The sequence below is a fragment of the Cetorhinus maximus genome, chromosome 4 (assembly GCF_964194155.1).
Source record: "Cetorhinus maximus chromosome 4, sCetMax3.hap1.1, whole genome shotgun sequence".
Taxonomy (NCBI): domain Eukaryota; kingdom Metazoa; phylum Chordata; class Chondrichthyes; order Lamniformes; family Cetorhinidae; genus Cetorhinus; species Cetorhinus maximus.
Genome location: NC_135882.1, coordinates 134162007 through 134177672, shown reverse-complemented (window position 1 = coordinate 134177672; position 15666 = coordinate 134162007). Strand labels below are relative to the sequence as shown.

Sequence of the window (15666 nt, the reverse complement as noted above, 5' to 3'; positions counted from 1 at the left end):
CCCTCATTTCATCTAATATTGATTGTAACTAGCTGAAACCCAAGCACTTGCAGCATCCGACTAGTGCAGCATGTCAACCCAAAAATAATGCCTTTACTCTTACTCTACGTTCTCTGTCCTTAACCAATCTTCTTTCCTTGCAAATATGCATCCAAAATTAGCTATAGTCCACAAGGGATCGTAGGCACCTCTCGGTTCCCCACAATTCTGTGTGCCGTTGTCATTCCTTCCTCTGTCCAGTTTCTGATGTTGTCCACTGATCCAGTCCTTCTCTGACCTGGCCTGTTCTTTCCTGGTGTTTCAGCTTCTATTGTCACCAAAACTAGTCTCTCACCCCACATTCACCAGTGGTCATAGTTTCTCAATTTCTGCTAAATTTCACTACGTCTAAAAGCCCATAAGCTGCTGGGACTCCAATTTTCTTGCAGGCAAATCCATTGGTTCCTCTCTCTGTGCAGTTGATTCTAAGGACTCTTCGCCATAGCCGCACTTTAAAAGCTGTAATCCTCTTCTCATCAGCCTTATTTAGGGTCCAGCTCTCACATCCATGCAGTGCAATGCTCCACACCAGGGATTTTGCAAATTGTTTTTTTTTTAGTTCAGGCCGATGTTGGATGCCCTCCATGATTCATTCAGCTGACAAGTCCTAGGATCTATTATTATTAGCTATCCCTCACTAGTGAGGATGATTGTATTCCATGAGTCCAAAGATGGCTGTTGAGAATGATTCGGGATCTGCAGATTTTATGGCACGTATTTGTTGCCTGATCCTGTGTTATCTGTTCAGGTCGTGGCGTGTTCCTTTCAGCGCATTTGCTTTTCCTCTGCACTTTGTTGTCTTTGGGTCTGAAAATGCTTCCCACAGTCACTCCCGCCATCTCGTTCAATCCAGGTTGATGGTCTCACAGGAATTGAAAACCATGTTGCATTTCTTCATGTTGGCTTTCAGCACATCCTTGAAGCACTTCTTCTGTCCTTCTCTGGTGCATCTGCCCTGACTGAGCTGGGGGAGAAAGACCTGCTTTGGGACCCTGGTGCCTGACATCCGAACTATATGATCAACCCAACGAAGCTGATGGCAGATGATCATGGCCTCCATGCTTGTGAGAGGGCACTGAGGTTGGTGTGTCTGTCCTCCCACTTAATATGTAAGATCTCCTGCAGGCAGCGTTGATGGTATGGCTTCAGTGCTTTGAGGTGCCTCCTATGTGTTATCCATGTTTCAGCCCTGTGCAGTAAGGAAGTAATCCTGGCCTCATAGTAGGCCATGAATTTGGTTTCAGTTTTAATGTCATGATCTTCAAATGCTTGCTTCCTCAGGTAGCCAAAAGCTGCACCAGCAGATTTCAGGTTATGCTGGATTTCTTTGTCAATGTCAGCCTTCTGTGAAAGATAACTTTCTAGGTACTGGAAGTGTTCCACATTTTCCAGGCACTCACCATGAATCCTAATCAATGGGGCTGGGGTATGTGCATTTGGGGCTTGCTGATGCAAGACTTTGGTCTTCCGAATGTTGAGGGTAAGTCCCATCTTCTCGAATGCCTCAGTAAATATGTTGACGATTCTCTGGAGATCGGTTTCCAACACAGCACTTACTGCAGCATCATCAGCGCATTGGAGCTCAATGACTGAGGTCAGTGTGGTCTTGGTTTTTGATTGGAGTCATTTGAGACTAAATAGTTTACCATCCATTTGATAAATAACCTGCACTCCACAGGGAGCTTGTCTTTAGTCAGATGGAGCATGGCAACAAGGAAGATCAAAAAAAGAGTTAGAGTGATGACACAACCTTGTTTTACTCTTGTCTTAACCTCAAAAAAGGTCTGTAATGAATCCATTCTTGAGGATCACTGCTCACATATCATCATGAAGCAGACAAAGGATGGTAACGAATTTTGGAAGACATCCATACTTCGGCAGAATCTTCCAGAGTGCTTCATGATTTATATAGTTGAAGGCCTTTGTCAAGTCAAAGGATGCTATGTAGAGAGGGCAATGTTGTTGCAACATTTTTCTTGTACCTCATGAGCTGTAAAAATTATGTTGGCCATGCCTCTTGATGGCTTAAACCCACATTGAGATTTGGGGAGTAGCTCTTTAACAAGCGTAAAAAGTAAATTCAGAAGGGTTATTGTACTTTCCTGGAATGGAAAGCAGAGAGATGCCTCTGTAATTTCCACAATTGGATTTGTCCTCTTTCTTGAAGATTGTCACAAATCATGGTGTCCTTAAAATCATTCAGGATTTCCTCTTCATTCCAGATCTGTAAGATATGGGCATGGAACTGAAATGTTAGTTCCTTTCCTCCATGCTTATAAGATTTCAGCGGGAATTCCAATCTTCATTTGTGTGATGGCTTTCATCACCTCCATAGGTATTGGCAGAGTTTGAGCTTGTATCTAACTGGGTGTTGTGGGATGGAGTTGAAAACACTCTTGTCAACAATTGATTCATGACTGAAAGGTCTTCAAAATGACCCCTCTAGTGGGTGATGACGGCTTCCCTTTCCTTGATCAGATCTCGTCCATCCTTAGGCCTCAAAGGAGCAGTTCCTTTTGTACTTGGGCTATAGGTGGTCTTTGTCTAGAATCTAAGAGATTCTGGAATATCAAATCCAATGCACCCACTAACCCCATAGCCACCTTTCTCGTAAACCCCAGGATGTAGGCCATCCTATCCAGTGAACTTGTTAGTTTGTAGTCCCATAAATTTCTTGAGTACTTAAGTCTCTCATTTTCACTAGAACCTTGGTTCCCACTGCTTACAGAATGCTTTTTGTGTCTTCTACCATGAGAGGTACAAAGCATTTGTCTAGTGTCTCTCCCACGTCAAACCATGGTTCTTTTGCTGGTTATCTTAAACCTTCTGGTTACCAACTCATCTGCCAGTGGAAACAGTTCCCCATTCATAGGTCAGGATTTTCCATGCCCGCTGGCATCAGGCATGTTCGGTGGCGTGAGCGGACAATATGACGCGATCGGTTTCTCGATGACGTGAAACAAGCTCGCGATCATCTGCTCAGCCCGCCGATGGTGGGCCGCTTTCTCCATCATTGGACATCAGAATCCTCACTGTAATACATCAGCAGATCATTATTAGGCCTGCCCGCCAGAATCGCCCCACCCGGCCCCAGCTGGATTGTCCGTTCACGTCGGCAGGAAAACATGCCAACGTGTTTCACAACAGCACATAAGCGAATGCACCTGGCATGCTGCACTTCACTTGGGACTTCAAGGTTTGTTTGCCTACCTTGCTTTGGTCAGCACTCGCAGACATCAGCGCCAGGCTTCACAGACAGCACCACATCACTTTTAGGGGGGCTCATGGCGAGTCTCTATCTACCAGATCAGCCAATTGTGGTTGGCTTTTCAATAGCTGCCGGGCTAGGGCTTGCTTGGCAAAGGGGACGAAGTGGCCTCAGGCAAGGGAAGAGGCTGTAGGACAAGGGCTGTACTGGGAAAGGAGGGCATCCCAGGGTGTGGGGGGGGGCACATGTTGATCTGTGCAAGTGGCCTCAAAATGATGAGGGATGAGGAGGCAGTCTCCAGAGGAGATGAGGCCAGATGGACATGTGAGGGTATGTGTGTGAGAATGGGTGGCGATGTCCCTTGAGCTGGCAGTGAGTGAGATGTCAGTGAATGTGTGATGGGCTTGCGTGTGTGAGTTTAGAGTGATGAGATGGTTGCCATACCCTGGCTGCATGGATGAGATCATTCATTCTCTGTTTGCATTGGATGGCCAACCTCTTCTGTGCAGCTTTGGCACTGATCACCACTGCCACCGCCTCCCAAGCCAGGCTGATCACGTTGCTGCCCATCCTGCGGCCAGAGCAGGGGTAGAGGAGACCGCAGCAGGCCTCCACAGCATCCAAAAGGTGTTCCCAGTCACGTATCACTAAACCTGGGGGCCGCAGTCCCTTTTTGCCTTTCATGAACATCTTCCCTGCAGTGGTCATGGGCTAGAAGCACTGAGATGTGTGTGCGTGGCTGGACTTTATATACGGTGCCTAGCTTGATGAAGCAGCAAGGTGATGGCGTGGCGGGCGAATGTGAGCTCGCCCACCAACGAAACGGCCTGTTTCCCGGGAATGCAGCGGGTTTGGGACGATACAGAGTGAAAACCTCCCATTGCGGCCGGCAGATAAAACGTTGCTTTACCCGCCTGCTACAGCACTTAGTGCAAATATGGGACAATTCCGCCCATAATTTTGAAAACCTATTAAATCTCCCTTATCCTCTGTGCTCCAAGGAGAACAATCCCAGCGTCCTTCACCATTCCACATAACTGAAACCCCTCATGCCTGGTCACTTCTGGGAAATTTCCTCTACACCCACTTCTTGAATCCTATTTATTTATCCTGCTTATAGGAAATATTGCAGAAAGCTACAAATGTAAGAAAAAGCCTGAACTATAACCATAATGAGGTATATAAATGTGGTTTTTATTTGGCACATGAATATATATGTGTCATTTTGATTTATACAAAGATATGTATTATTGAGTGGTGGAAGGCAATTGTCCAAATTTCACAGTTAATAAAATAAACTACTTTCAGTTTATTTGAAGCAGCAGAGCTATTTCAAAATAAATGTTCAAGAAAAACAAAAACCCAACAGGAAAATTAAATAAAATCAAACCTCTGATCTCCCACAAGCTCCATATGCCGTTGTGTCTGCCACTTCTCCAGATTTATTCTGAACAAGATGATCTTTGGAGACTACCGGGAGCATGAGGCAGTTGGGCTGTAAGCACAACAGAAACACTGAACAGTCACAGAGCGTCAAGAACAATGAATGGAAAGAAAGGCAAAATGGTTCAGATGATGAAATGAAGACAATTATACATTGGAGTTTTCAGAAAACCATATAGAAATTACAACCCAGAAGCAAGAAATTTGGGGCATTCATTCTGTATTAAAGAACTTGCATTTATATAGCACCTTTCACAGCTTCACAGCGTTCCAAAAGGCTTTGTAGTTAATGAAGCTTTGAAGTGAAGTGGGGGAATTGCGCTGTCTCCTTGACTTCTGATTAGAAAAGCCCATAGAGAAATACTAAGGAGAGGTATTGATGTCCAGAAGAGCTGGTGAATGATCTTTGAAGTCCTGATAAGGGTGTTTGCTGATAGCAGTAGTCTTCTGCAGCTGCAACAGAAACTCTACAGATATAAGCAGTCCAAAGGAGAGGACATAGGCTGGGATTTTTCAGTTCTGTCCTGGCGGGACACACCACGGGAGATTTGGCAACACAGCCAAAAGTCCATTGACTTGCAGTGGGACCAGATGATCCCAAGGGCGGGCGGGGTCGGAAAATCCCGCCCATAGTCTCAGTAAACCCTAGAGTTTATAAACCTGTTTGAAAGAATTATCCTCCTGGATCCCTCCTCCAAACCAAAAAGGGAAACTCAGTTGAAAAATCACTTAGCTGAAGCAGCAAGGAATGAAAATGTCAAGATGGTGCGAAGGAGATTTATCAGTGACAAGCCCCAACTCTCCTCCTTTGATGTGTATGATCACATTATCAAGATTATAGGAAAAGACGGGATTAGTAAGACCAGGAGGGAGGCTACCATCAGAGAGGGGGCTTTAAGCGCTGATGGAGATGTAAGCGTCATGCCGAGGAGTCAAGGAGAGCAGATTGCTACACAGCAAGCGCAGATCCAATCTTTGTTGTCTTACCTCCAAAACAAGCCTCAAGCTGATCATGCCCAAGAGACACTTCAAAGAGGTGCTGGAATTGCAACAGTATTGGGCACTATAAACAAGACTGCCCTCAGAACCACAGACCCCACAAACAACAGGAACCAAGCGCAACTGCATCTCCCTTCCCTTGCCAGACGCCAAACTGGTCAAGCCTTCTACTGAGAGCCAGTTACAGGGATGCAAGATTATTTTAGGAAGATGTCTGGCCTTCTGCATAGCAATAGGAACTTGTCCATCAGCTGATGTGAGATTTGGTGAGGTAGAAGCGTTGTGTCTACTGACTATTGCACATGATAAAAAAGTTACCATTAATTATTAATTAAGAGATTTTAGCAAATACACAGGAAAATAACATTACTCAGCAGGTCTGGCAACATCTGTGAAGAGAGAAAAATAATTAATAATTTCAAAAGTCCATTGGATGTGCACTTGAAGGAAACAAACTTGCAGAGTTATGGGCAGCGAGCGGGGGACTGGGATTGACTCGATTACACTATGAAGAACCAGGATAGATTCAAAGGGCTAAATGGCCTCCTTCTTTGACATAAATAAGTTCTTCAGGGAGCACCGAGCTGAAGAGTGTGGGCTGGTAGACACCTCCTCACTCATCCAAATCTCTGCTTCACAAGGATCAAATATCCCTTATCATGGATATGTCAAGCTCTCCATATATGTCCTCAACTCCACCTTCCACAACCTTGGATTTCTGGTAGTTCATGACCCAATGGATAATCCAGTAAAATTAATAAAATTGAGAATATCTGTGGTATTAGAGTCAAATGTACAAAGAAACATCCGGGCATCCCTGGAAAGCATATATGGTGACAGGTAGATGCAACTTATTAAGGGCTTGGCAGGAGGAGGTCAAGAGTTTACAACCTCCTTCATGCAAGATGTCAGCCTGTATATGGCCTTAGAACCGTCCAGATAGCCTGGAATCAAGCTACTCTCTTACACATCGCACCATCGCCATCCTTAAAGGATCCTGCCAGCTGTTACCAATTGGTCAAAATCATTAGAGCGTCACGTTTCTCACATAGCTGACCTATCAACTGGTGTAACTCATGGAGCAGCTCTAGTCACTGTGGGAGAGAAGAGTAGAATACCCATGCAGATCATAAATTTCAGTGATAAAGATGTTTACATCCAACCAAAACCTCCCATCTCTCTCTTCAGGTACCATGCCCTAAGAGGGTCATTGGCAACTATGGACCTCCATATTAATCTTGCTCTGGAGGCGTAGATCATCTTTGTTGGTGGTACATTCACCCAGCTTGTGAGGCTTTTTAGAAAGATCATTCTTTGTCTACCTCGATCTCTTTTACCATTGATCTTTCCCATCAGCATCAGACTTTCTAAATCATGATTACTTATTATGTACCCAAGAAATTCCAACTGTCTCTTACCGATCTTAGTCAGCAGATTTCTTTTGGTCTCAGATTTTACTAGCATCTCTTCATTGAAAGTGTGATTTGTCCAAGATATCTTTATTATTCACTTCAAAAACCACAACTCTGCAGTCTCAATTCTTCTCTCCATTGCCGTCCTTAAACATGTAGCTTTCTAACCTCATCTTAAAGATGGACATCAGCGAGTTGGAGGGAACACAAAGGCAGCATTCTTACCAAGAGTAAGCTACTCTTACCAAGTACATGACAACTTTCAGCCAGGGCGAAGACAATACTAGTTATTCTGATGACCACCCACTAAAGATTCCTCACCTCAGAATCCACTACATCATTGGGATAAAGTCAGGGAGTCCTGCAGAAGCTCTTAGAACAAGGTGTCATCCAAGACCCATCAAGTCCGTACACCGCAATTATAGTCCTCGTGAGGAAGAAAGGTGAGAAGCTGAAGATTTATGTCGATTACCAGGCACTCAACATGAAGACTCATAAGGATGCTTACCTGCTACCTAAGCATACCACACCTTTAACAGCTGTCCATTGCTGAGGAAGACATCAAAAAGACAGCATTTCGAACGGGAACTAAAGGACTTTATGAATACACGAGAATATCGGTGGGTTTTGCAATGCCCCCACCAGTTTCATGTGTGTAATAGATAAGGTTTTGACAACCAATTCCCAGTCCCTCCTGGTACACTCATCTTAATGAAATTGCAATTCTATCATCTATTTCTGTCAATACCCTGGGGTTGTAACCATCACGTCCTGGAAATTTGTCTATATTAAATCCCATTATTTTCTCCATTACAATTTTTTACTTGTATTAAATTCACCAAGTTCCTTGCCATGACATATATTTACATTTTCTGTGGAATGGTATTTTATTCTCTTCCTTCAAAGTAAAATGTCATTCATGTAGCAAGTCCAATATTTTACTATTATCCATTATATCTTGCCTGCATTCTTCCTTATTTTGTTCATTTCCACTCTCCTTCTCTTAATATATTTATTTTTTAAAATTTGCTGTTACTTTTGATATTCTATGCTTCATCTTGAAGTTTTTTTGCACTTTTTAATTACTATCATTGTATCTCTTTGTTGCTTTCATTGGCTTTCACAGTAAACTGGATTAACTTTGTGTTATTTCTTGGCTCATTTGTTAACCATGGTTGCTTAACTACACAAGTGGAGCCTTTCCCTTTTAAGAGATGTGCTTGTTTTAATAAGATGTAGGAGTAGAAGTAGGCCATTCAGCCCATCATGTCTGCTCTGCCATTCAGTGAGATCATGGTTGATCTGATAATCCTCAACACCACTTTCCTGCCCAGAACCCTTGATTCCCTTACTGATTAAAAATCTATCTATCTCAGCCTTGAATATACTCAACGACCCAGCCTCTTCAGCCCTCTACAGTAAAGATTTCCACAGATTGACCAACCTTTGAGAGAAGAAATTCCTCCTCATCTCTGTTTTAAGTGGGTGCCCCCTTACTCTCAGATTATGCCCTCTGGTCCTAGACTCTCCCACAAGGGGAAACAACCTCTCAACATCTACCCTGTCAAGCCCCCTAAAAATCTTATTTGTTTCAATAAGATCGCCTCTCATTCTTCTAAACTCCAATGAGTACAGGCCCAACCTACTCAATTTCTCCTCATAAGAAAATCCCTCCATCCCTGGGATCAACCTAGTGAACCTTCTCTGGACGGCCTCCAATGCCAGTATATCTTTCCTTAGATAAAGGGACCAAAACTGTTCACAGTATTCTAGGTGCGGTCTAACTTGTGCCTTGTACAGTTTTAGCAAGACTTCACTATTTTTATACTCCATTCCCTTTGAAATAAAGGCCAACATTTCATTTTGCCTTCCCTATTACCTGCTGAACTTGTATGCTAGCTTTTTGGGATTCATGCACGAGGACTCCTAAATCCCTCTGTGCTGCAGCTTTCTTCAGTCTCCCTCCATTTAAATAATATTCAGCTCCTCAATTCTTCCTGCCAAAGTGCATAACCTTACACTTTCCCACATTATATTCCATCTGCCACATTTTTACCCACTCACTTAACCTGTCTATATCCCTCTGTGGACTCTTTGGTCATCCTCACCACTTACTTTCCCACCTATTTTTGTGTCATCCGCAAACTTGGCGATAGTGCATTCATTTCCCTCATCCAAGTCATTAATATATATTGTAAATAATTGTGGCCCCAGCACTGAGCCCTGTGGCAATCGAATAGTTACAGGTTGCCATCCTGAAAATTCCCCTCTTATCCCAACTCTCTGTCTTCTATTAGTTAGCCAGTCCTCAAACCATGGTAATATACTACCTCCAATATCACGGGATCTTATCTTATTAAGTAGCCTTACGTGTGGTACTTTATCAAACACCTTTTGGAAATCCAAATATATTGCATCTAATGGTCCCCCTTTATCTATCATGCTTGTTACCTCCTCAAAGAATTTTAATACATTTGTCAGGCATGATTTCCCCTTCATGAAGCCATGCTGACTCTGTTTGATTAGATTATGCATTTCTAAATGCTCTGCTATTACATCCTTTATAATAGACTCCAACATTTTCTCAAGCTAGCTGGCCTATAGATGTTATTTGTCTCCCTCCCTTTTTGAATAAGGGTGTTACATTGGCAATTTTCCATTCCTCTGGGACTTTTCCAGAATCTAAGGACTCTTGGAATATTACTACCAGTGCATCCACTATCTCTGCAGCTATTTCCTTTAATATCCCAGGATGCAACCCATCAGGTCCTTGTATCGTACTAAATACTTATTTGAGTATTTCGCATTGTTGGCTGTGTAGCTGTTAACAATTCAGTATCATTTTTTGTGGCCAATTTATTTTTGTCCCCTCAATGTTTAAATTTTAAAAATTGGTTTTTGACTCTATCCACTTCCTCTCAGTCCTAATGTCAAATTCAATCTTATTATCCTCACTGTTTATAACATGTCCCCATACCATCAGATTGTTCATAAAATCCTGGATCATTACTCATTCCTTAATCTAGTATGGCTTGTAAAAGTGGAAAGAGTCCTGAAATGAGAAACGGCCATTCTATACAATAATCTGCTCTTGTATAATATGGTTGGAGTTATTTCAGGGAGAAAGTAACAGGGATGATACCTGGAGTTAGTGACTAAAAAAGAAAAAACTCTACCTGTCCTGACCACACATAACTAAGGTTGCCAACTCTGATTGGATGTGTTCCAGCAACAGCAACTTGCATTAAGATAACACTTTTAGGGGAAGACGGTAGGATAGTGCTAATGTCACTGGCCTTATAACCCAGAGGCCCAAGCTAATAATCTGGAGATATGGGTTCAAATCTCATCCCAGCAGCTGGTGGAAATTGAATTCAATTAGTGAAACTGGAATGAATAAATCTCAGTGATAATTACCATGAAAACTATGTTGCAAATACCCATGAGGTTCACTAATGCCCTTGAGGGAAGGAAATCTGCTGACCTACATGTGACTCCATACACAGAATAATGTAATTGACAGAAAATGCTGGAAAAACTCAGCAGGTCTGTGGAGAGAGAAACAGAGTTAATATTTTGAGATCTGAAGAAGAGTCATGCAGACTTGAAAAGTTAACTGTTTCATTCTCCACAGACGTGCTGAGTTTTTCCAGCATTTTCTGGTTTTGTTTCAGATTTCCTGCATCCGCAGTACTTTGCTTTCATCGTAATGTGGTCGACTCTTAATATCCCTCTGAAATGGCCAAGCCAGATATTCAATTCAAGGGCAAATAGGAATGGGCAACAAACACTGGCCTTGCCAGCGACATCCACATCCCACGAAAGAATAAAGAACATAAAACACATTAAAATGGCTCAAGAAACTTTACAGGAACATTATCAAACAAAATTTGACACTGAGGATATTAGGGCAGACGATGAAAAGCTTGGTAAAAGAGGTATGTTTTGAGAAATTTCTTAAAGGAGGAAAGAGCAGTAGAGAGGTGGAGAGGTTTAGGGAGGGATAGCAGATCTTAGAGCCTCTTCAGCTGAAGCCACGGGCACCGATGGTGCAATAATTAAAATAGGGGATGTGCAAGAGGCCAGAATTGGAGGAAAAAGGAGAGTTCAGATGGTTGTAAGGTTGGAGGAGATTACAGAGATAGGGAGGGGTCAAAGTCAAGGAGGAATTTGAAAGCAAGGATGAGAATCAAAGCGTAGGTTAACTGCAAGCTAAATTAGGTTGGTGAAAACAAGGGTGATGGGTGAAGGGGAATTTGTGTGAGTTAGGATATGAGCAGCAAAGTTTTGCATGAGATTAAGATTACGGAGTGTGGAAGATGGGAGATTGACCAGAAGAACTTTGAATCTTGAAATCTAGATGTAACAAAGGCATGGGAAGAGCGTTTCAGCAACAGATGATCGAGGCAGAAGCAGAGCTTTCATCACAAGTGTCTACCTTCATCATCCCACCTACTGGAACAGCCTTTGTTCCCTTCTCCAATGTTTTCATAACTAATAAACAGAAGTGTTTCTCTATGCATCCCATCCACAGGCAACCCATGCAATTCCCAGGAACTCTGCCACTAGAAAACTGTAAGATTACGCATGTTTCTGGCAAACTCAACATTGCCCTTCACAAAAAAAAACAGTATTAGTGACAGTCTCCAGCTTCTCTGTTTTGTATCATGCTTTCAGGCAAAAATATGTTGCAAAGCCTTTACATAGTGGTGACAGTTTGTCAGAGAAATCACAAGGTTAATTAGGTACTATAGAAGCTCACCTGGGAAATACTCTCTTACAGGAGGTAAAGACTATTAGCTGTTTTAGACCTCCCTAAAATGGAAACAAGGAGTGTTTTACAAAAAGGTGGTAAATCTATTTAAAATTAAATAAATCTCCTTGTATTTTCAGAAAGAGGTGGGAGGGGTGTTTAAAAAAGGTCAAAGCAAAATACTGCGGATGCTGGAAAGCTGAAACAAAAACAAAAATAGCTGGAAAAATTCAGCAGGTCTGACGGCATCTGCAGAGAGGAATACAGTTAAAGTTTCGAGTCCGTATGATTCTTCATCAGAACTAAAGAAGTATAGAAATGTGGTGAAATATAAGCTGGTAGAGGGGGGTGGGACAGGTAGAGCTGGATAGAGGGCCAGTGATAGTTGAAGGCAAAGAAGAGATTGCCAAAGATGTCGTAGACAAAAGGACAAAGGGGTGTTGACGGTGGTGATATTATCTAAGGAATGTGCTAATGGTGACATTAAGGGTAGAAAGCAGGACAAACAAGTGGCAGATGGCCCTAGTGGGGGGTGGGGTGGGGGGAAGGGATCGAAATGGGCTAAAAGGTGGAGATAAAATTATAGATTTAAAGATAGGTGGGAAAAGAAAAATATATTTAAAAAATATAAATTATTGGAAAAGGGGGGATCGGAAAGGGTATGGGGATCGAGGAGAGAGTTCATGATCTGAAGTTGTTGAACTCAATGTTAAGTCCGGAAGGCTGTAGAGTGCCTAGTCAGAAGATGAGGTGCTGTTCCTCCATTTTGCGTTAAGCTTCAATGGAATATTGCAGCTGTCCAACGACAGACATGTGGGCTTGAAAGTAGGGTGGTGTGTTGAAATGACAAGCGACAGGGAGGCCTGGGTCATGCTTGCGGACAGACCAAAGGTGTTCCGCAAAGCGGTCACCCAGTCTGCGTTTGGTCTCTCCAATGTAGAGGAGACCACATTGGGAGCAGCGAATGCAGTAGACTAAATTAAGGGAAGTGCAAGTGAAATGCTGCTTCACTTGAAAGGATTGGTTGGGCCCTTGGACGATGAGGAGGGGGGAATTAAAGGGGCAGGTGTAACATCTTCTGCGGTTGCATGGGAAGGTGCCATGGGAGGGGGTTGAGGTGTAGGGGGTGATGGACGAGTGGACCAGGGTGTCCCGGAGGGAATGATCCCTGCGGAATGCCACCAGGGGGGTGAAGGGAAGATGTATTTGGTGGTGGCATCATGCTGGAGTTGGCGGAAATGGCGGAGGATGATCCTTTGAATGCGGAGGCTGGTGGGGTGATAAGTGAGGACAAGGGGGACCCTATCATGGTTCTGGGAAGGGGAGGAAGGAGTGAGGGTGGATGCGTGGGAGATGGGCCGGACACGGTTGAGGGCCCTGCCAACCACCATGGCTGGAAAACCTTGGTTAAGGAAGAAGGAAGACATGTCAAAGGAACTGTTTTAGAAAGTGGCATCATCAGAACAGATGCGACGGAGGCGAAGGAACTGAGAGAATGGGATGGAGTCCTTACAGGAAGTGGGGTGTGAGGAGCTGTAGTCGAGGTAACTGTGGGAGTTGGTAGGATTGTAATGAAAGCCTACCCCTTGTCCTCACTTATCACCCCACCAGCCTCTGCATTCAAAGGATCATCCTCCGCCATTTCCGCCAACTCCAGCATGATGCCACCACCAAACACATCTTCCCTTCACCCTCCCTGACAGCATTCCACAGGGGTCGTTCCCTCTGGGACACCCTGGTCCACTCGTCCATCACCCCCTACACCTCAACCCCCTCCCACGGTACCTTCCCATGCAATCGCAGAAGGTGTTACACCTGCCCTTTTACTTCCCCCCTCCTCACCATCCAAGGGCCCAAACATTCCTTTCAAGTGAAGCAGCACTTCACTTGCACTTCCCTCAATTTAGTCTACTGTATTCGCTACTCCCAATGCGGTCTCCTCTACATTGGAGAGACCAAACGCAGACTGGGTGACCGCTTTGGTCTGTCCACAAGCATGACCCAGGCCTCCCTGTCACTTGCCATTTCAACACACCACCCTGCTCTCAAGCCCACATGTCAGTCCTTGGCCTGCTGCAATGTTCCAGTGAAGCTTAACGCAAAATGGAGGAACAGCACCTCATCTTCTGACTAGGCACTCTACAGCCTTTCGGACTTACCATTGAGTTCAACAACTTCAGATCATGAACTCTCTCCTCGATCCCCACACTCTTTCTGATCCCCCTTTTTCCAATAATTTATATTTTTTAAATATATTTTTCTTTTCCCACCTATTTTTATATCTATAATTTTATCTCCACCTTTTAGCCCATTTCGATCCCTTCCCCTCACCCCACCCCCACTAGGGCCATCTGCCACTTGTTTGTCCTTCTTTCTACCCTTAATGTCACCATTAGTACATTCCTTAGATAATATCACTGCCATCAACACCCCTTTGTCCTTTTGTCTACGACATCTTTGGCAATCTCTTCTTTGCCTCCACCCATCACTGGCCCTCTATCCAGCTCTACCTGTCCCACCCCCCTCTACCAGCTTATATTTCACCACATTTCTAAATTTTTTTAGTTCTGATGAAGACTCATACAGACTTGAAACGTTAACTGTGCTCCTCTCCGCAGATGCTGTCAGACCTGCTGAATTTTTCCAGCTATTTTTGTTTTTGTTTAAAAAAGGTGATGCTATTCTTGACAGAGAAGAGAGTTGCAGCTGTAAGGGTAGAGGAATAGTGTAGACCAGTAGTCTCCACCTTCGACTCTTCACACACCTACAAAGCAATTTTGGAGCAGCTCTTGAAAATCAGGGATGGAAACAAGTTGAGTTTATATCCTTTGTTGGCCAATTTTATCCTTACTCCTAATGGTTAACATTAGCAAAGCAATGATGAGATCAATGATGAATGGTTTAGAACATGAAGCGGGTGTGGGGTCCTCAGATAACGCAAAATGGACACATTTTTCTTCTCATTTGGTAGTACTCCCACATCTGGGTCAAAACATTGTGGCTTCAAACCCCACTCAAGACTTGGATGCATAGATTAGGCCAACATGCCAACGTAGCACTGAAGGAACTCTACATTGGCAGAGGTGTCATCCTTTGGGTGAAAGATTAAGCCATAAGCTTGTGCTGGTCAAAAACTGCTGTTTCTAAAGCTAAATAATCTGGACCATATTAAGTTATTTCAACTTGCCCAGAATAGTAGAATCAGAGAACACAAACTGCACTAAGGTAAAGGGCAGGAGATTTAGAGGGGTTGCGAGAAAGAATTTTTTCGCCCAGAGGGTGGTGGGAATCTGGAACTCACTGCCTGAAAGGGTGGTAGAGGCAGAAACCCTCATAATATTTAAGAAGTATTTGGGCACTTGCGATGCCATGGTATACAAGGCTATGGGCTAGTGCTGGAAAATGGGATTAAAATAGTTAGGTACTTGTTTGACTGGCGTAGACTCGATGGGCTGAAGGACCTTTTTTTGTGCTGTAGACCTCTATGACTCTATGACTTGAATAGGGGTAGATTTAAAACTAATCCACAGAAATAATACTTCAATAAGTGAGCGGTTAATCCATGGCACACCCCTTAATGAAATGGTGGCAGCGGATAGCTTTGATTCATCCAAATACAAACTAGATTTCTTTTGGAAAATAACATTTTGTTGTAAGCGTAGCTTGGGAGCAACAAGTTAAGTTGGACGTTGTCTCTCCACCACTAGGATTTTCCTTGTCATTTCTGGGTCCGTTGTAGATTCTTTGCTAATAGATTGATTGCTATGATTAGTCAACAACTCCATTATCATTGTGTCAGTGGCCTGGTCAGC

General features: G+C 43.5%; 1 protein-coding gene across 1 annotated transcript in view; it reads left to right on the top strand.

Moving 5' to 3' along the window:
• The window catches only part of LOC144679914 (actin, cytoplasmic type 5-like), a 52515-nt gene that overhangs the window by 29987 nt on the left and 6862 nt on the right, over positions 1-15666 (top strand). The window lies entirely within an intron of this gene.